Consider the following 23,355-nt stretch of genomic DNA (forward strand, 5'->3'; position numbering starts at 1 on the left):
GATAGAGTCATAGTCAGAGTAAGGTTAAAACATTTCTCTTGTTCATGAAGTGAAAGATAGAATAAGGAAAGTGAACTGGATTCTTGGGCAGGGTTGTGTCCCCAAGTTTAGACCTCACTAACTCTTTCATTATAAGAAATAGCTGTGCTGACTGATCAGAACAATTTATTAGAACCAAATCTGCTTCTATTTTGAAAGAATTATGTGTGATATCATTTTTTGGATATCAAACAAATAAAACAAAACCAAAATATACTAAAACCTCTACCAATTAAATTTCTGGCACTGCCTAAAATTCTTCCTTAAGAAACTGTTTGGAGGTGTTAGAAATTCTGGAAAAAAATCACAAATATCATTTAAAGATGGTAACATTGAACCATTATTGATTATTAACAACTTAGTGGAATTGATGATAATAGTACTACAAAACAAAAAATTATGTCAAACTTTCATTGTTGTTAAACCAAGATCATGGGCACCTGGTTAAGAACCTGTACATATGAACCTTTGATGACTCCTTTTATTTAATCCTACTCCATATCCTTACCAACAAAATGACTGCAGCACATCAGATAAATTTAATTCCAACTAAGCTCTCATTAACCAATAATTGATCACACAATCAACAAAACAATAAATCAAGTCATTTTTTATAGTATTTGTTGATGTCTGAAGTATATAGATGCTCACACTGAAAATTTAGCAATTGGTCTTTCTAGGGAATTTCAGCTGACTCTAGTCCATCCCTGTCAAGGTTATATGCTTATGACCTAGCTGAAAGTATAACAACTGAATGATTCATCCTTGGGGATGGACAGGGTAGAGGACAAAAGTCCACAAAATCATAGAGTGTTAAAGAAGGAAAGGAAATTGTGGAGTTGAGCCTCTCATTTTTCTAATGAGGAAACTGATTTACATGGTTTCCAACTAAAAAGGAACCCTAGCCTTTCTTGAACACACCTCCCCTGCTTCAGCTGTCTTCATGGCCATTGGAACAAATTCTTCTCTTCTCATCCTACCATTTCACGAGGAGAAATTTTCACATGCTTGAGGTAGACACCAACCCCCAATTCACAAACTGGTTTGAAATCCTTCAATTAGCCTCTACCTGGTTTAGCCTGTCTATGAAATGTATGGCTACAGTACTTTCTTGGAGCCAGTGATGAGAGCTGGTTGAATTAGAACTACTATTACTGCTACAACTATTAAGCTACTACTGCTACTTCTGCCATTGCTTCTACTGCTGCTGGTTGTTGCTATTACTGCTATAACTATTATGATTGCTGCTACTGCCTCTGTTGCTCTTGTAGTTACTGTTACTACTTCTGTTATTACTAAATTTGCTACTGTTACTGCTTCTACTGCTGCTGCTGCTACTGCAACTACTACTACTATTACTACTACTATTACTACCACCACCACCACCACCATTACTACTACTATTACTACCACCACCACTATGACTATCACTACTACCACCACTACTGTTACTGCATTTGTCATTATTGATACTGCTTGCACTGGTTTGAGAACCCTGTAACTACTATTGCTTCTTCTGCTACTGTTGTTCCTACTGCTATTTCTATTACCAGATCTCCAGTCTTGCAGTGACTTCATTTCTTGAGTCTTCTACTAAAGGCTCTGAAGAATTTAAGCTGAAGAGCTTATAAAAGGGTATGCTGGTAAATGTTTAACAACCCCAGTCCTCTGAAGGGAAGAAAAAGGCACTCACTCACTTTTAAATTTATGCAATATTAACACTTTCTTAAATCTAGATAATCAATGTCAAAATAAATCAATCCCTGGTTTGTAGCAGGTTTCCTGAGGTTTGAAGCTGACCTCAGCCTACTCCTTCTTGTATCTCCTCTAGAGGAAGTTTGCCTCTTCAATCCTTTTTCTTCCCTTCAATCTCTCTGTTTCTACTCTAATTTTCTTCTGACCTATAAAATGTAACTAGAATTCCATATTCTTATGTAAATGAGACAGGGAACCTTGATCTTGAAACAGGAATAAAGATCTTTAGTTATTTAGACTGTTTTTGTTGTGTCTCAATGAGGTAAAGGTTTTTTTTTTTTTTAGGTTTTTGCAAGGCAATGGGGTTAAGTGGCTTGTCCAAGGTCACACAGCTTGGTAATTATTAAGTGTCTGAGGGTAGATTTGAACTCAGGTACTCCTGACTCCAGGTGCTCTATGCACTGGTAAAGTTTTAAGGCAAGTTACATTTCTCTCCTTAGCTGCTAGGGGTCTTGAGCAAAGTTGAAAAGAATTTTTTTTTTCTAATCCAACTAGGAGAGAGAGATCGGTGGGATTTTCTACTAGAACTGAACGTTTTAAGAATATTGCCTTTTCTTTAATAATATTTACATTGATATCAGGGCCATTAGGTGTTACAGTGGATAGAGTTCTGGACATACCAGCTGTGGGTCTCTGAACAAGTCATTTAACACTGTTTGTCTCAGTTTCTTCCTCTATAAAAGAGCTGAAGAATGAAATGGAAGACCATTCTATTAACTTTGCCAAGAAAACACCAAATGCAGTGAACAGAGTATTGACCCTGGAGTCAGGAAGGCCTGAGTTCAAATGTTCAAATCCAGCCTCCAACTCTTGTTACTTACTAGCTGTGTGACCTCAGACAAGTCACTTAACCTCATTGGACAGAGAGAGAGAGAGAGAGAGAGAGAGAGAGAGAGAGAGAGAATAACAACAATGGGTTAATTTAAGAGTTGGATATGACTGTGAGACACATAATGACTTAGTTTTAAAATGTAATATTAGCTATGCTTTGCTTTATTTTATTAATTTTTTATTTATTTATAAATGTTTCCCAATTACATTTTAATCTAGTTTAGTCTCACTTGTGAGTGCTATGGACTACACGTGGCTCTTGGGAATTGTGTTTGACACCTGGTAAAGGTGTCATGGTTGTGTAGTTATCCTAAATATTCACACACAGAACCTCTAAAATATTGCAAAACATTTCAGCATAAGAATTGTTAAGATTTAAGGAAGTCTCATTACAGAAAAAATAAACTGAAGAATTAGGCAAAATGAGAAATTAGTCTAATGTACCGAATCAAGATATGGGCCAATAATAAAACAACAAAAAGGCAGGAAAATGTCCTGGCATTCATTAGTGAGAAAGGAGATAAAAATAACTAAATGACTCCATGATGCACAATGGTAATTTTATTAAGACTCTCAGGAAAAACAATGCAAGATAGAAAAGAGGAAATTCATTTTTCATTACTTAGCAGCTGTTGTGAAATACCATTAATATGGTATGGTAACACATAGAAAAACCCTAAGTTTTAAAATCTGGAGAAGCAATATGGGAAATATTAGTAAGGGAAATATTTTTTGGAATCATCCATTGTGGTTACCCTTTGAACTATTCATGGAAAGAGCTGTAATAAACAGTGAGACACAACCAACACCAAATATCTCAATAAGATACACACTCTTGGAGAGCTGATAAATTGAGAAAGAAAGCTTCAAGTATTCATTGCCAGATGTTCACCTAATTGAGACCACATGTTAAGCCATTGCATATCATTGTGGTGAAGTAGAAAAACTACTGAACTTGCAATCAGGAAACCTGAGTTCATATCCTAGTCCTGGCACTTACTGATTATGTAATCTTAGGGAAGTCTCTGAGTCTCACTTTTCTCATTTATAAAATGGGGAAATTGTGTATATATATATTATATATATATATATATATAATATATATACTACATAGCTCAAAGGGCTCTTGTGAAAAAGTGCTTTGCAATCAACAGGTTTATAAATGTTCAATAAAAAATATTAATAAGCATTACTATTCTACTTCATGCAATATTGCTTAGATTATAAATAATACCATATTTGTAAAAAATTCATCTTTCAATGAGCCATACACACATTTTATTTTATTTTTTTAATTTTAATTTTTTTGGAGGCAATCAGCATTAAGTGACTTCTCTAGGGTCTCATAGCAAGTAAGTGTCTGACACTGGATTTGAAATCAGGTCTTCCTAATTTCATGACTGGTGCTTTAATTATATATATTTAAAATTTTGAGCCCCATTGAACTAAGTGCATTAGAGTGAAAGCATTATATTTCAAGGATCTGAGATTTCTCTGGTATGGGTAACTCCTTTGCTCATGCAGATTCTGACTCTCTCTGACAGGAGAGTCTCTGTCTTTTGCCATAGCTCAAATAACTGTTGATTGAACAGTCTTCTGGTGATGACATTTTTTCAGACCTAGCTAGACCTATATTCAGAAGACTTTTCCAAACATCCTCCATTCCAAACTCCATCCCCTGCCCCATTGACTGTGAGCTTCTGGAAAGTAGGGACTGTCTTTTATTTTAATTTTTTTGTACCATCACTGTGACTTAGCACAGTGACATGACAGAAGCTTAAGAAATATTTATTGACTGACTTTCCAATTTGATAGGACCATTAAATCGACCAAGAAGTACATCTTTAACTTCCCAGTATTGTGTTAGGTAATGAAGAAACAAATACAAAGAATATAATGATCCCTTCTCACAAGGAACCCATATCCTCCTGAAAGAAATATCTTGTACTTATATAAATGTACACAAAATAAATAGAAAAGAGAATGAATACAAACAGATGCAAAATAGTTACATACCAGTTTAAATGGGAGAGCACCAGTATTTAGGGAGATTAGGAAAGTTTTCATGCAAAAGATGATACTTGAACTTGGTGAAAGATGAGATGCTTCAAGGTAGAAGTAAAAAGAGAATGACTCCCAGGAATGGGAGACAGTCAGGGCAGTGTGACAAAGATGGCAGATGGAGTGTCCTGTGTGAGGAATAGAGTGAAAGAAGGGAAATTTGCTGGCTTGGTTTTGTTGGTAGACTCATTAGGAGCCCAAGATCACTTCACCTTGGCAAGCAGGATAGAGGATCAAAGGAGATATTTGTAAGGTGCTTCACAAACCTGAAAACACTACTTAAATTTTTGCTATTTATTAGTATTAGCATTATTACCTTTATGCCTTGATCTGATGGAAATATTAATTGATTCAGGAACTTAGCACTTGCAAAATGCTTTACATGTAATACCTCATGTGAGCCTCATAACTCTACAACAGGTATTTCAGGGAAGTTTGGCCATCTTTTACAGATGAGTAAGTAGAGGCTCAAATGTTCCCATGTTCCCAATCAGGGGCTGTATTTGAAGAGAGGTCTTCCTGACTCTAGATCAAATACTCACTCCATGATGTCATACAAGCATTGTTGGGTAGAGTGCCTTGGAACTGAAGCACACTGAGACCCTGATTCAGGTAGAACATTCTATATTTTGGACCCTAACCTGTTACCATCTCATCTGCTTTTCTTTCCCTTCCTCACAGATTCCACAGGCATCTTTTCTTCCTTCTTTTTCATATTGGCTTAGCAAAATTGTTGCTTGCACCCACCAGGAAAGTACCCCTTCCAAATTCTTCATTAGTCCCAGAAAACAGTATCTTGTTCAGAGCAAATCTAAAATAGAGAATCATGGAATTTTAGAGGAGATTGAGATCTTGAAGATTGTCTCTTCTGATCCTCTCATTTTACAGATGAAGAAACCAATGTCAGTTATGCTAAATAACCTACCTAAAGTCACAACTAATTAGTGTTGATATAAGACTGGGACCAACATATTCCAACTCTGTTTTTTTTCTTCTTCTTCTTTAGAAATTGAAATCTAAGGAGCAGAGAGGAGCCATCGTCACTTGACAAAGAGTGTACTATAAATTTCATTTTTAGCAGGGTCCTCAGTGTGTTGAGATAAGATTTAATTTTCAAAAGTTTCATTTCTCTGTCACTTTGTTCGAAAAATATACGGTTCAGGGAGTCACATCTGGAGTTAGGATTGACTGACAAAGCTGAGTAGGGCAGAACTTCCTCTGTCTAATAATTTCTACATGGTGCTCAATGTAACCTGCATGATATCAAGCACAGAAGTGAACCTGCTCAGGTGACACTGCTTCCTATCCCTTCAGAAGGATTATCCAGGCAGCAAAGATCTTCTTTATTGTCAGGCATTAAAAAGGAGCAAGGCTGAACTGGATAGTAGAAGATGAAAAGCAAACAGAGCCAGAAAAGCCAAATGAATAAACACAGAAAGGGAGGGTGGGATATAGAAAAAAAAAAAGGGGAGGGAGAGAAGGAGGACCATTTGCTTGCTGTATATACAAGAGACCATGGTCAAAGCTGGGCCTTGGGGATTGCCTAAACTCCATAATCATAGTCCATGCCAAATACAATAAATTTATCCAAGTATGTTACCGAAGAAAAGGATTTGTGATCTTTAATATAGTAAACATCTGGATTATACATTTTTAATGGCTTGAATATTCAGGGTTTTTTTTTTTCAAAGAGGAGAAGAGTTTGAAGAGAATGGTTAAAGCAATTTACAGATGATTTGCTTATAATTTTTCTTTTTAAAAAGAAAAGAAATGGTGTTCTTGTTGAGCTGTAGTTTTAATCTGGGTGAAATTTATTAGCATATAAAAGAGCAGTTTATCCAGAGTGTTTGTATTCAGGCTTAGTCTCCCTGTTCAGCTGCTGTCTGGAGCTGTTCTGTTTAGTGAGAACATAAGCTCTGTCCCATCAGCTGTGCAGAGAATGTCCATTTGGGACAAGATGCAGCCTGGTCTCTAAGAACACATGGTGAGAATCAAGGGAGAACAGAAGTTCAGAGAGATATCGCTAGAAGGACCATTTTGGTAAGGCAGCAGCATTTGTCTTTTCTATGCCCACTTCGGTCATTTGTAAGCAAGTCAGTCAGCTGACACTTGTTAAAGCTTGCTTTGTGTGGGGCAATTTAGAGAAAGATGAAAAATTATACAAGCAAACGTTCCCTGATAAATGATGCAAGCAACTCAGTGACTTGCTGAAATCTTATGGCCTCTAAACTGTGGGGATAGCCAGCAGTGGAAGACCAGTTCCAGACATTTCTATTAGTAACAACAGTAATAATTCACATTTATAAAGCACATTTAAGGTTTGCAGAGTGCTTTACAACTAGTCTCTCACTTTATCCTCACAACCAGATTCTTCTTCTATGTCTCACAGGGTTGAAATTGTTATCTACAAGATTATAGTCACCTAAAGGCAGGGACTAGGAAATGATGATTTTACATATAATAATTGTCTTAAGCTTCATAACAACATAACAACACACACTACAGAAGATAAGCGCTACCATCCTCTGCATTTTGTTGTTTTAGTTGTTTTCAGCTGTGACCCAAATTTGGGTTTTTTTTGGCAAAGATATAGGAGTGATTTTTCATTTCTTTCTCCAGCTCATTTTGTAGATGAGGAAACTGAGGCAATCAGGGTGAAGTGTCTTGACCAGGCTCACACAAATAGTGTCTGAGGTCAAATTTGAACTCAGGACCAGGGCTATATCCATTGTACCATTCAATTGCTCAATCTACATTTCACAGGTGAGTAAATTGAAGTTCAGCAGTCAGGTCAAATGACTAAATGGGTTTTGAACCCAAGTCCAGCACCCTCTCTACTATACCTCACTGTTGTCTCCTGGAAGTGTGAATGAAAGAGTGAATGAATGTAGTGCACACTTATGCTTTGTGTTGTTTTGAGTTCTCTGTAGTCTCAGAGAAAAACAGGATACAAACCAAATCAGCAAAGATTTCTTAAGATTAGATTATTTATTAAGGTTGATGCTATTACTTCTTCCAATAGAATTTCTGTAGAGACAGTAAATGGAGGAGGAAGCCGAAGAGTCAGAGGTATCCCTAGAGGGACAAGGGCAATGTTGGGGAGGAATTAGTAAATACTTGTGATATGCAAGGCATTGTGTGGTTACAAAAAAATGTTTTTAGAGGTACTATCTCATTCCCTATATATTCTCATTGAAGTCAGGTTTTATAAGGCGGAATCTGAGTGACCCCTGAATATTTTTATCCTCATTTTATTGAAAAATTGAGTGATTGAGCAAGATAATAGAGCTAGAAATTCAAACTGGTACCACACTCATTGCACTGCAATGACCTTTTTAAAACTCCCACTAAAGTAACCTGGGGTAAACTTACTGGGTTAGCTATGGCCATTGGAAAGAAGATAACAATATTGTTGTGAGGCTTATTTTGTTGTTTGGATCTTTCAGTTTTCCATAAGGGCCATTTTTAGAAACTTAAAATTGCTGAGAGGAAACAACTTGTCTCTGTTAACATCCCACTACACAGCCAAAAAAAAAAGTTAATATATTTCAAAACAACAACAAAAAATTTTCCTACAGTCTGAACAATACAAGATGTCAGAAACCTGTGTGAATTTTTAGAGATGTGTAGCCAGCAGGTTCTATTGTTAGAGCTCTTATTTATTAAGAGGAGCCTTGTTTGCACACCCAAATGACCCGGGTTTCCTAATACTATGAAAGTTCACTTTAATTAGTCTTCTAATAACCAAGCATGTTGTGAACATGATTTTTTCTTCCACCCTCTTTCCGATTCCAGGCCCCACAAAGGTAGAGGATCTTCACGTAGCAAAAGAAGCTGACCCAGCAGGTCTTCAAGATGAGAGAGGAAAACAGGAGTCATTGGAAATTCCTTTCAGCTGAATTGTAAACAATACTATGTAAGTACTTGGTGAAATCAGACATTTTATCCTCCTACAGATTTTCCAAAAGATTAATTACCTCTAAGAAGTAGCCTGGGTATTTTAGGTTGCCATTGTTGTTTGTTCATTATTCTTGAAGAGGAAGAAGGATACTGTAGTGATTTGGCATAAGAAGGCCTGAGTTTTAATCCTGGCTCTTATATCTGTCTCCAAAAAAAAAGAGAAGACAATTTTGTAAAATTGATGAATTGATGTTGTCTGAATATAGACTGAAAGATAGCTATTTTTCCTTCCTTCCTTCCTTCCTTCCTTCCTTCCTTCCTTCCTTCCTTCCTTCCTTCCTTCCTTCCTTCCTTCCTCCTTCTTTCCTTTCTTTCTTAAGTGTTATCTATAAAAGAAACAAATCTGCTGGTGTGAGAGTAGAATTGAACACTTTATTCATGGATCTTGCAAGACACACTGTGGTATAATACCATTTGTTATATAGTTTTAGGAACCCTTTCCCCTCCAGCTTGGATTTTCATAGGCTCTCAGAATTTGAGTGACAGTCTATGAGAGCCCATTCCATGATATGTTAGCATTAGCATGTTATGCTAATGAACCACAATCGTCATGGGGCGGGGGCAGGATAATATTCAAATACCTAACTGTGCAAACTCAGTTTCATTAGTTGGAAACCTCTAAGTTACCCCTGACTAGTTAGGGACTGGTTTCTTCTCTTAGGTTTGTCATTTCTGGAATGGGATTAGGAGAACTCTCCTAGTTGTGTGATTGGCTGGGGGTCATTCCACCTTTGTAATGGATTTCATAAGGAGCCTTCACCCTGTGGAGGCCAGTAACACCCCATATTCCTGCCAAAAATGTTTTAGCATGTAACTGAAAAATAAGGCATAATGGAAAAAATAAAGGTTCTGTGGGACCTTTGACAAATCACTTCATCTCCCAGGATCCTCAATTTCTTAATCTATAGGGTAGGAATCATTCTATTTGTATTAGTGCATGAAAAACACTGTAAACCTTCAAATGCTCAAGCGATATGACAATTATGATTTAGAGAAACTGAAGTTAAGAACTTATTTTTAGAAAATTAGTCTACTCTCAGTAGTCTAGATAGTTTATGAGCTAACAGTTTAGCATCTGACAGAATTGGAAGGAACCCTAGAAATAATTTAATCTAATCCTCTCATTATACTTATAAGGAATGGAAGCCCAGAGAAGGGGAATAATTTGCTAAAAGTGACTGGATTAATTGGTTCTTTCCAAGGTCAGGATTAGAATTCAAGGTATCCTAACTAGTTCTCAATTTCATATGCTCTCTCCTTTTCCACAGGGCGGAACAACCACATGAGCAGGTTTTTGGGAAATGCTCACAAGTTTAAAAGGAAGAGAATTAAAGTGGAGGAAATTTCAGGCTTTGTTTATGAAAAGAATGACAAAGTGACAATGGTAGGATGGGTAAGGATGGAATGGTGATTGGCTGCGTTTGAATTTCCTGGTAGAGTTGAACTGTGGAAGAGGAAGAGACAGAAGAGTGTGTTGATATGGTATGTCTGAAACACATGATCACCCCAAAGCTAATGGTGTGACCTTTGTTCAAATCTCAATCTTCTGGGGAACCTTTCCTGGTTGTATCCTTCCTTCATGAGTTTCTGCAATTTAGACTTTGACTCCAGTGATCTGGCACTTGGGGATAGGCTAGGGTATGTCTTCTCTCCCCTGCCCCTGACATTTGAGTAGTTTGGGGAAGTTAAGTGTTCATGACGCTGTGGAGAGCCAAAGAGAAGTGAACGTGTGTGTGTGTGTGTGTGTGTGTGTGTGTGTGTGTGTGTGTGTGTGTGCGTGTGTATGTGTGTTTGACAGATAGAGAGACAGACTGATGGACAGAAAGGTCAAGGGAAATAGAGTCAGGGATAGATAGGCAGAGACAGTGAGAAAAACAGGCAGGGAGGGAACCTCTGGAGATAGAGAGGGATAGACAAACAGAGACACAGGGAAAAACCATCTCATATTTATGTAGTTTGAGTACCAGAAAACACACCAAAACAAGATTTAAGCCAGAAGAAGTTGCTGGCAGTAGAACTCTAATATAAAGAAATTTAAGTGACTTTTCGAATTCCCTTTGGAACTTTGGGAAAATGACAAATTATACAAGGTTTCTGTTTGGTTTTCCTGTTTTTGATACCATACACAAAAAATAACATAAAAGAAGGATAGATAAGGAGTTAGTAAGGTACTAGAAGTAAAACATTATGTTTGGAATGGGGATGAGAAGAAAAGGGATGAGTATGGAAGACACTGCCCTCAGGGAACTTATGTTATATTTGGAGTTTATAATGTAATTGTTGTTCAGCATTATTATTTTTTTAAATTTTGCTTGACTCTTCTTGATCTCATTTGGGGATTTTTTTTAACAAAGATATTGGAGCAGTTTTCTTCTCCCACTTATATGACAAATGAAGAAACTGAGGCAAACAGGGCTAAGTGATTCACCCAGGGTCACACAGTTAAGTATTTGAGATCAATTTTGAACTCAGGAAGATGAGTCTTCCTGATTCTAGATTTGGTGCTTTCTCCATTTTGCTACCTAAGTGCCCTTATAATCTAATACATGCAGACAAAATGAAACAGTTGCCTAGAAAAATAAAAGGAGGAAGTAAAAATTAAGCAGTACATTTTGCTCTTTTCCCTAAAGAACAAATCTCTTCATATCTTTCACCCACCCACATCTACTCATACCAGATGGCCCTGATTTCTCTTTTCTATTTGACTAAGGTAGGTAGGTGGTTGTTATTTCTGTTTCACTGTGGTAGCCTATCTCACTAACTCTCCAGGGACTGACAGCAGAGTGCAACAAAATGTGGGGTATTATTTTTTTTCTGTGTTTATAAAGAAAAAAGTGACACCATTATGCTAAATGATATATCTGGGGAATTATACATTTCTAGGTATATTAGCTGCAAAATATAGTTCTTGTGTCCAAATACATCAGATCAAAATGCACAGTAGAAAATATTTGTTGACTCTATCTAGAATGAAGTCATGTATATCTGACAAGGCAAGATTTGTTTTAAAAAATCTAAGTGCTGACAGAGATGATAAATATCTTGGGGTTCACTCTGTAGGTCCCCTTTACAATACTCCTAATTCTTCTATGTAGGTTTGAAGACCCCTAGTAAGAAGTCTGTTGCCTCCTGAAGCAGTCCATTGCCTTTTAGGAAAGTTCTAATTATTAGAAAATTTGTCCTAGTTTTTCTTTATTTCAAAGTGAATTCTGCTTTTTCTGCAATTTTTACTCATTGTTCCTTATTCTGCCATCTTGGGCCAGGTAGAACAAATGTACTTTCTAATAAATCTATTCTCTTTTTCACATCAGTCCTTTAAATTCTTGAAAACATTTATCATTTCCCTCTTCTCTATCCCTACCAAGTTTTCTGTTCTTCAGACTACATATTCAAGTTTCCTTTAATTAACTTCTATATGCCTTATTCTTCAGTCTCCTCATTGCCCTGGACACCTTTTAGATGTACATCATTTTGTCAATGTACTTTAAAAATGGGGTGACTTGGAATGGAACATAATGCTCCAGATGTGATCAGAGTTCAGTGGTTCTATCACCTCCCTCTGTCAGGACACTATGCTTTTCTTAGAACAGTATAAGATTTCATTATCTTTTTTTTTTTTTTGGTGTTAAATTTCATACTAAGAATTTAATGAAAATTATGAGTATTTTTCCCATGAACCTGTTGCTAGTTAAGCTTTTTTCACCATAGGATCATAGATCTGGAGTTAGAAGGGACTTTAGAGACCATCTATTTCAATCTCTGATTGTTAAAGACCAAGAAACAGCCCTGGGAGGTTCATTGTCTTGTCCAATATCAACCAACTTAGTAAGGGGGCAAAGCTAATATTTGAATTCAGGTTCTTTGCCTCCAAATCCATTACATTTTCCAATATAACTGACAACCTGTTAAAATCATTTAGTTGAGAAAGTGTAGGCTATTACATTCCTCTATTAAATTTCATCTGATTGACTTTCAACCATCGTTCTAGTTCTCCTGAGAATTTTATGGATATTTGTCCTTTTTTTCCCTGTGTTTTAGTTTTTCTTCCCAGCGTCAACTCCTCAGATTTATTTTTCTCACCATTTTATACAAATCATTGATAAAAATATTAAACAGAACAGAGAGCAAGTTCAGATGCCAGGAAACTTCTACAAAAACCCTCCCTCCAAGATGTCATTGTTTCATTATTGGTTTTTCTGTGGGTTCAGTTGTTCAAATTTCTACCTCATGTTAGCCTTCTTTCCTCTATCTTGTCTACAAGAATAGCATTAGAGACTTTGTTAAATGCTTTGATAAAAATCTAGGTGTGATATTCTAGAACATTTTACTGGCCAATGCACTAGTTTAGCAACTCTCAAAAAAATATTGTTAGTTTGTCATGATCAATTTGTTCTTAATGAAACTATGTTCATCATAATATAGAGGCATCGCTTTAAGTCAAATGGTGGTATAGTCTTCAGAACTACAAAACTCAATTGGAATGAGGATGGACTGGGTTTTCAATTTCAGCTAAGGCACTTTCTACCTGTATTGCTCTGGACAAGTCATTTTCTCGATAGCCTCTCTGTCTCTCTGTCTCTGTCTCTGTCTCTGTCTCTGTCTCTGTCTCTGTCTCTGTCTCTGTCTCTGTCTCTGTCTCTCTCTCTCTCTGTCTCTCTCTCTCTCTGTCTCTCTCTGTCTCTCTCTCTCTCTCTCTCTGTCTGCAATCTTTGTCCTGCAATCAGGGTTAAATGACTTACCGAAGGTCACACAGTAAGTATCTGAAGTCAGATTTGAACTTAGATCCTCCTGACTCCAGGACAATACCTAAAAGGTCTTTTCTAACTATAAAACTATACTTCTCTGCAATTAGCCTTTTAAATTTCCTTCTCCCTTTCTGAGACCCCCTCTGTCTAGCTTCTACTCCTTCCCATTTCTTCTTATTTAAACTTATTCTAAAGAAAGATCTAAGAGTAGTAATACATTTATACCTTATTATGCATATACTTAAATTGCTACATTATTAGAAAGAATGTTTATGTTTTAAGCCTAATTTCTGATTTTGGAATTGTAAGGTTTCATTCCCTACTAAGAAAGTCATTTCAGGGAACAGGTGATGGGGAAGTATTTTGAGAGGGAAGATGCCCTTTTTTGGTTGGAATTCCATTGCATAGGAAACTTGTTGTAGTTTGTCTCTATGACAAATTGCTTGAAGAATCAACAGTTCATAATTATGTAAGTATAAAATAAGCTCTTTTAGTTGAATGTAAGCTTGTGGAAAGAAGAAACTTCTTAATCTTACCTTTGTGTGTGTGTGTGTGTGTGTGTGTGTGTGTGTGTGTGTGTGTGTGTTTACACTGAGAAAGAGCAGAAAGACAAAGAAAGAAAAATTGGGACAAAAATAATTAAATAATTCATTCCATTAAAAGGTATTATTGAACATATGCTTTTATCATCAATGTAGGGAACTACAACTGATGAAACTTCCTCTCTGAATACAGATTGGCACCTGCTCTGCAATTTATAGTATCAGAGAATTGTCTGGGATGATTAGAAAGTGAGAGAGTGAGTGACTTGTGTTGCCTACACTATATGTGTTTATGTGTGTATAAACACACACATATATATGCATATTCATACATATACACTTATATGCGTATGTAGAGATAGATACATGAAAATATAGATAGATTTAAACTTAAATCTTTCTGGCTTCAAGACTAGTTATCTATCAACTGTAATACACTCGCTCTCTATATCAGTTTTTATAAAGCTAATGAAAATTTCTTGATGCTACAATTTTTTTCAGTCACTAAAAAATTTGCTGCATCTTTATGCTGTGGAGTTTTTGAAAGAACCTTAGACTTATAGGTAGAGCTACTAAGTTCAAATGTGGGTTCTCTGTGACTTTGGGCAAATCATTTAACTTCTTTGAACCTCAGTTTCTTTAACTGTAAAATGGGAATAAAAGTTTTCCCCTATCCATCTCCATAGGTTGTGGTGAGGCTCAAAGAAAACTACATACAAAGTATTTTTGAATATGAACTGCTATTGTTTACTTTTAAAAATCATTTTGTTGTGAATTTAACATTAACTATCAAACTTTAAAACACCAGCTAAATTGACCTTATTTCCCTCCTCCCTCATGACATTTCCCCTTAGACCTGAAATAGCACTTTGTTTTGCAAACCTTTTATGAACCTGAAGTGCCCTTAGAGGTGACTTAGTCCTACTTATCTCTGAAGGAGAATCTTGGGTATATTAGAGATTCTCAGTCTTCTCAAATACAGGATTTGGATTGAGACAAAACAAAATCACACAAAAAAATTGTACATTGTCCTTTTAAGATCACATCTGGTACAATGCATTCTGTTATAGATACCTCATTTAAGCAAGGTCTTGATTAAGATTGGAAGTGTCTAGAGAAAGGTCACTAGAATAGTGAAGGGCTTCACTTTCATGACAAATGAAAGATTTCTCAATTGTGAAATTGAAATGGAGAGCAATATTATGAACTGGAGATTTATAACAAGGAGAAGGACAGATTCAAGGGACAAAGATAAGAGCTGCATTCAAGTGCCAGACATGATGGTCTATGAATTCCCTTTCATTTCTAAACCAATGATACTATTTGAAGACCAGCCATATGAAAATCACAAGTGGGCTTGCTATTTACCCCTCAAAAGAGTAAAAGGAGGCAAAGTGAAAAAGTTGGGATTCTCTTGAGGGGAAAAAAATTCCTAAGTAGTAGAGCTATCTAGAAGTGGGATGGGCAATGTTCAGAAGTAAGTTCTGATTCACTGGAGGGCTTTAAAAAGAGGTTTGTCAGATACCTTGTCAAAGGGATCTTTATTTTTCTTCAAGAAATGTTTGGACTGCATGACCTTAAAGGTTCCTTTCAAACTGAGAGTGTGGAAAAACTTTTGAATTCAGGATTCCTGTTTTTAAAAATTTAATTAATCACGACAATCTATATTCATTTAAAAAACCTTTTATATACACACGTGTGTGTGTATGTATGCATGTATATATATATATATATATATAATGTATTCAGTCCAAAGAAATAATATTTATTTCTATAATATAGTAAATCACTTAATGAAATGATTGGTTCTCCTTTGAAACTTTTAGAAATTAGAAGTTTGATTGAAATGATATCAGATTCAACTTTATATATGGTCCCACATACAACTTGTTCCAGTAGGTTTTAATACCACCAGAACAAAGTAGATTTATAATATAGCTGTTCAAATTTTGAAGAGACCAGAGCTCATAGGTTAAGAACCATTGCTTGAAATGACTCCTTCTCATTCATATCTATTCATTCAATTTATTTGCCTTTTCATTCATTCATTCATTCATTCATTCATTCCTTCCTTCCTTCCTTCATTCCTTCAGCATTTACTGAGCATTTTCATCAATGTACTCTGCTAGACAATGCTAGTAGTGGTGACATCTATTGCCTTTTACCATTTCATGCAAATCAAACAGTATTTAGTTAACAAGTACTATTTTTTAAACTCTGAAAGTCATCATGGCATAGAGGATATAGTACAAAAGACCCTGGTTAAAATTTTGTCTCTGAAACATATGGCCATATGACCCTAGACAAGTCATTCATTCTAACAGGGCCTCCAGATAATTCTCTAATACTCTAAGTGCAGAATAGTCACTGATCTATGTAGGTAGAAGGGATCAACTCATAGTAAGTTTTCCATATCAGTGAAATCACAAATCAGGAAGAAAAATATGTATTATGCATCCGATAGATATGGAAAGGATTCCCCTTTCTCTTCAGGAGCTTAGAATAAAAGTAAAGAAAACATATTTGCACACATACAGCAAAAAGAATGATACAAAACAATATAAAATTGTTAAATTATGGGATAAAGATTAAGTACAGGCTACCTTTTTTGTGTCTTGGGTCCTTTCCAGACCAGAAGTCCCACTAGGTCAAAGACTTTCATATGCAAATTTTTCATTTCTCCCTGTTCCTGGCACAATGTTCTGTCCACAACAGCTACTTAATAGTTTTTGTTTATTTGTTTGTTTTTTAATAAATGAATATTTGCAGAGAGATAAGTAGACATTTTGTTCCCTGGGGCAACACAAAGAAAAAGAGCAGGATGACCAGAGAGAGAAAGAAGATCCAGAAAGTCCATCATCTGCATTCCATCTTAATGAATTATTCCTACTATGGACTCAGCTCAGTCTTCCCTATGGAGTTGAAAGATTTTAAGTGCTATAAACACTAAAAATGTCTCTAGTTTTCAGTGCTCCACCCTAGCTACAGACACAAATGTTTGTTGGACTGAAGCCGCCATGAGGGTCATGTCACAAGGGCACATGTCATATATTGCAAGTCATCTTGACTGGAATCTGGCATTACTATAAATTAAATTGAATTAAATTATTATTTGCCAAGACATTTTGGAGACACCTGCTTCCCAGAATTAAGACTCAGCAAGTTGGCTATGCCATGAGCTTAGCATAACAACAATTCTTTGCATGCTGGATGATCTCACCCCCTGGATGATCTCAACCATAGCCAAATCCTAAAATTGTTTCCCACCAACACCAGGTGTTCCCTGTTCTAGACATGAAGCTCTGTTCTGAATCAAGTTTGTCACATAGTTGGGTCTACCCCTTTTATAGTCAGGGCTACAAACCACTGCACAGTCATAGGTATAAGTATGCGGATCTACCCACACCAAAGAAGGACCCTCCTATAAGGGCACAGTTGTCCTTGCTTGTCTCTTCACTTTGAAAATCACTATTCTTCTGTTTGTATCTTGACTTTCTTGTCTCTAGACTTCTCTGTAAATCTCTGACCATTCCAGTTAGAGACTGGTTCTGATCTGGTTGACATATTAATAGGTCTTTAAGTTATGACCTTTTCCAAGCCACAAGGACAGTGCTGCCCAGACATATTCAATAAACAGAATAAAATCAATATAGTATATTAGAACCACTGACTCAAAAGTCAAAAGACCCGTGTTCTACTTCCATCTCTGTCTCTTAGTGACTGTGTGACCATGCGTATCTAATAGGATCATATAAATGATGATGATGATGATGATGATAAGTGATAATGATAAAGTCAGCATTTATTTAACACTTTAAAGTTTGAAGAGTACTTTATGAACATTTTCTCACTTTATCTTTGCAATAACCCTGGGAAGTAGGTGCTATTATAATTCCCACTTTTATAAATAAGGAACTGAGTCAGGCAGAGGTTAAATCACTCACCTAGGATTACACATCTAAGAAGTTTCTGGGCCTGGAATTGAGCTCAGGTCTTCCTGCCTCCTGAGCCAATACTCTATAAAGGCCATTCAATCCAACCCCCTCCTATGACAGATGTGGAAACTCAGGCACAGAGAGATGAAATCATTCGCCTAAGACTATACAATAAGAATATTAACTGAGGTCTTTCATACTTCATGGTCAATGACTAATCTACTTCACCATGGATGCATTTTTACTCCAAATTCAATTTTCTAAATTGCAAAAAGAAGCAGTTGGACTAGATTATCTCCAAAGTCTTTTTTCGTAGTTCTGAGATTCTGTGCTACAGAGAAAGGACAGGGGGAATAACTAGATGAATACAGTCCACAATGGACAAATCTTCAGTTCTAATCATTATAAGATTTGTGGAGTAAATCCAGGCTAATTCCCTCATACCATGTATGTTCCAATAAAACTGGTTGTTTTTTAAATTAGCTCTTTGCTTTTGCACTGTCTATCTCCCATGTCCAGAGTATTCTTCGCTTTCAACCTCCACCTCTTGAGATCCTGACTTCCCTCAAGACTCAATTCATAGGTCATTTCCAATTATTGGCACACTTCCTCCTCCTAACTTTATATTTCTTTTGTTTATATTTTTAAATTTACTTAAATTTGAATATATTATTTCCCCCCCAAAAGAATTTGAACTTTTTGAGGAACTAGTTTATTTTTGCCTTTGTTTCCCTATTATTAAGTATAGAACCTCAAGCATAATAATCACTTAATAACTCTAGTGGATTGATGTCTTTTTTTCCCCCTCATATAAGTTCTTATATGGAGACTACCTTAGATAAACTCAGATTGTGTTGTTGTAAAATGTAGGAAGCAGATGAGAGCTAAAAGATGAGTTTTGGATGCCCAACCTAAGTACTGGATCCTATAATCTTGCCTTATGAATGTTCATCAGAAAATAGATTATTTTAATGGAAGATTCAGGTCCATTTCCTTTTGTTTTCTGGCATAAGAATTTTTTTGAATGCTATTTTATTTTTTCATTTATATACAAAGTGAGTTTTCAACATTCATCTTTTTATAAGCTTCTGAGTTTTACAATTTTCTATCTCCCTTCCCTCCTCGCTTCCCATGAAAGCAAATAATCTGATATAGGTTTTACATGTACTAGCATGTTTAACATATTTCCATATTTTAGTAAAGTTGTGAAAGAAGAATCAGTACCAAAGGAAAAAACAAAAAAAAGAGAAAAAATATAAACCAAGTTTTAAAAAGTGAAGATAGTGTGCTTGGTCTGCATTCAGACTCCATAGTTTTTTTCTCTAGATGTACATAGTCTTTTCCATCACAAGTCTACCTAGAATTGTCCCTGTTCATTAAACTGGTGAGAGGAGCTAAGTTCAAGTTCATTATCTTATAACCAATGCTAAGAATTTGCTTGATTTTGATTTTGTTTTTGTTGTCTTAGAATACACTGACTATTTCTAGAAATCATCAGAATTCAGACTGGCATTTGGAAACCCTAATATGCAGAGAATTTAGTTAGTGAGGATGTTTGGAATTGATCCATTCCCCTGTAGATAATAAGTCAACAAGACTTTGAAAGAGAGGAAAATTTCCACCTGTGTTCTGGGTAATCAAGCTTGATCCATATTGGAATGCTTCCTTAGGAATTTAGATGCAGAATATCCATTAGGGTCCTTAAGTTACAAATAAAACACTCCTTTCTGAAGAAGGAAATGATCTTGGCATGGGTTGTTTTTTCTTCTAGCGAAGTTTCAGTAGAGGAAGAGAAGTTTATGGCCAAAATGAATGAATCATTCTCCTCAAGGAGGAATCTTATCTCTCATGTGTCCTTAGGGTTCCATTTTGGGGACCAAAAGGAGTCCTTTTTATATAGACCCAAGGTGTGGGAGTTAAGCCCCTCTAGAGAACAACTAAGTAGAACAGTTCCAGTGTTTGGAAAAACTACAGCTGTAACAACCCACACATTTGAATTTGCTTTGTTTTTTCTCAGTCCCAGTAGACCTTGTTGCTCAAGGATGAAAGAGGTATAGGCGCAACAGCCTTTGAAATTTTTTCCTGTAGCTTATATGAGGAGGTAGCCTTTTTAAATCTATTAAGGTTTGATTATTCGTTTGAATTTCCAACTGGAAAGAACTTCAACCTACTTATTTTACAGATGAGGAAACTGAGTTTCAGAGACATTACAAGCAATTATTGCCAATCACATAATGAACTTTGACCAGTATTACAAATAAAATACAATTGAGAGCATGCATTTGTATTTTAACTTCATCCACACCAAAGAAAACAGTACACCTTTGAATATTAATCTGACAGAAAGAAAAAAAAATCAAGGTCATATAGTAGAAGGAGTCCTGGAGTTATAGTCCAGAGATATGGATTACAGACCCACCTCTATCACTCACTACTTATGGGAATTTGAATAATTCTCTTGACTTCTTTAGGTCTCAGGTTCCTTATTTAGTCAATCAACAATCATTTATTAACATTTTCTTATGAACTAGATATAATAATGGTAATCCCCCTAAATGTAACACTAGATATGAGTTACAACCAGTGGACTCTAGTTACTACAGTGGGCTCTATGTCAAATACATTGTGTAGAGCTTTCTTGGAACCCAACCTTTTCTCACCTAGGTGTATGAGATCCCTCACATCTCTGGCTGTGAATCAGTCCTCCTTTCACCAGTAGTTCTAAACTCCCAGAGACAGACCAAAGGGTAATAACTAGCATTTAAACAAAGCATTTTACATACATTACATATTTGATCCTCACAGTACCCTTGTGCGATCAATGTTATTATTATTCTCATCTAAAGTTGAGGAAACTGAAGTTGAGATAGATTAAATGACATACCTAAGATCATAAAGCTTGTAAATATCTGAGGTAGGTTTTGAATTCAGTTCTTCCTGACTCCAAGTCTAGCATTTTATACACTATTCTACCTTGATACTCCTACCATACATTCAAATCCTTTCTGTTCTGAGAGTTAACTCTCTTGAGGGAAAATATACATCTTTCAGCTCTGGAACTCCCATCTGTTCAATTGTGTATCTATAAACCAGCCATTTATTATATTGACACTTTTAGTTCTTAAATATAACCATTAAATGATGACAAGACAAATAATGTTATATATACTAACATTAAAGCAAATAAATAATAAAATATAAATGATGCAATCTAAATCTAAATTGCATTATTAATACACCTAATATCTATGGTGAAGAATGGATATAACATTATAGGAACTGGTAAGAAAACTAATGAGAGGAAAATTCACATATTTAGGGCAACTCACAAACCAAAATTTCAGGCATCAAAGTTATTAATCCAATCAGGAACATCTATTTTCCATAAAATTGCTTCTCTTCTCATCATTTAATCTTTTTACTCTGTTCTTTTAATGAGGAAATCCTCTTTTGTAATTGAACATAACTTGAATAAGACTGTTCAGATAAATGTTACTCTTAGAAAGACATTTAATAAACCCTACATGAGAATAGCAGTTCTTTTTAAGGTAAAGAACTACAAAGGCTATCTCTGGGCTATACAGACAAGTCAAGCTAGTTAGATCACTCATTTGCACAGGGCTTGGCATATAGTAATCATTTAATACAATTGATTATTATTATTATTATTATTATTATTATTAATTACATTTGAATGCTGCCCCCATTTCCAAAGTGGTGATACAGAGGTTATTTTCTTATATTACTTCTTTTGATCCATGCTTGCTTTTTATAATTTTGGAACATTTATATTTTGGGGGGTATATATTTTATTTTTCTTTCTGTTTATATTATTGAAGTCATAGTGTATACTGTTTTCTTGTCTTTGCTTACTTTAATCTTTATCAGTTCATATAGATCTTACCTTAGTTCTTTCAGCACAGTAATATTCCATCACATTCATCACAAATTGTTTATGCATTCCCCAATCAATGGTCATATAATTTGTTTCCAATTCTTTGCTGAAGTGTTAATATAAATGTTTTGGTGTATATAAAGACTTTCATCTCATAGAAATGGAATCTCTGGGTAAAAGGGAATAGACAAGTTAGTCATTTTCTTGACTAATTCCAAATTGCTTTCCAAAATGAGTATACTGATTGACAGCTTCACCAAAAATGTATTATTATTATTGTAGCTATCATCCTACAATCTCTCCAGTATTGACTTGTTCCATCCATTGTTACTAAATTTTCAGGGTGTGAGGTGAAACCTCAAGGCTATTTTAATTTACATTTCCCTTGCTATTAGTGACTTGGAACATTCTTCTACAAAGTTCTTAATAGTTTTCAATTCTATTCAGAACTGTTTGTTCATATCCTTTGACCACATGTCTACTAGAAAATGAAGAATCCACATGTTTTAACTTTTCCAATATCCTTTCCTTTTCTTTACACCAGTTTCCACAAAATGCTGCCTGATTCTGATGAGAAATAGTCTATCCCATGATGCTTCTTCCTTATTTCATCTACTACCATCTGAGAGTCCTGTAAAATATTTTCTTTTGGAAAATTAAAATTGAAATTAACTGTCATGAAAAATAAGTACTTAATTTTATTTTCTAAATTTCAGAGATGGATTAGAGTCACACCCGATATTGGTTCTTATTTTCTTGGAAGAATATCTTCCCTCAGGGGCAGCTAGGTGGCGCAGTGAATAGAGCACCGTCCTTGGAGTCAGGAGTACCTGGGTTCAAATCCGGCCTCAGACACTTAATAATTACCTAGTTGTGGGGCCTTGGACAAGCCACTTAACCCCATTTGCCTTGCAAAATCCTAAAAAAATAGAATATTTTCCCTCCCTGTGTCTCTATTTACTTAACACTTTCTTGAGATATTTTTATGAACCAACTATGTGGAAGCACAGAGAAGAAAGCAGTCTTTATTATAAATAGTTGCTTTGCAAGACCTGCTTCATGGATATAGATAGTAAATGTGGAGACATTAATTAGCTGATTTCTGATAACAAAATTGCTAACAGCAAACACAAGCACAGGAGGTGAGTGTAGGAAGTAATAGTTAAGACATGACTCCTTATCCTTAGAAAAGAGGCACCAAACAGATGAGGCTGTAATATCATAACTTCAGAAAAGGGAGAAGGAAGTAACTCAGTGAACCCTAATTTGGCTAGATCAAGACAAAAAGATAAAGGATTTAAATTATAATTATTTCTAAACATACCTATGGGAATAGACCCCAGAAGTGACTAGTGCTACTGATTAAAGGTAGTTAACAAATTGATGGGAATGACCTAGAAGGGGGGAAAGGACATGGTCCAAGCTAGCCTGAGGCAGCTTGAAGTCACAATGGATAGACTTGGAGTCTGGAAAATCTTGGTTCAAATTCTTTGTCAGATAATTACTAACTCTGTGTCCCTTAGGTGAGTCTCTTCATTTCATTTTTCTTATCTATAAAATGATGATTATAATAACTTATAGAGCTTTTATGA

The 23,355-nt window shown here is 35.6% G+C and overlaps 1 long non-coding RNA gene across 1 annotated transcript in view; it reads left to right on the forward strand.

Annotated features, from left to right (window-relative positions):
• The window catches only part of LOC141504368 (uncharacterized), a 124,683-nt gene that overhangs the window by 76,474 nt on the left and 24,854 nt on the right, over window positions 1-23,355 (forward strand). Inside the window, exon 2 of the long non-coding RNA XR_012473326.1 lies at window positions 8,482-8,602. This is a non-coding gene — a long non-coding RNA (uncharacterized LOC141504368). The remainder of the gene's footprint in view (window positions 1-8,481; window positions 8,603-23,355) is intronic.

Source organism: Macrotis lagotis, chromosome 1 (genome assembly GCF_037893015.1).
Source record: "Macrotis lagotis isolate mMagLag1 chromosome 1, bilby.v1.9.chrom.fasta, whole genome shotgun sequence".
Classification (NCBI taxonomy): Eukaryota; Metazoa; Chordata; class Mammalia; order Peramelemorphia; family Peramelidae; genus Macrotis; species Macrotis lagotis.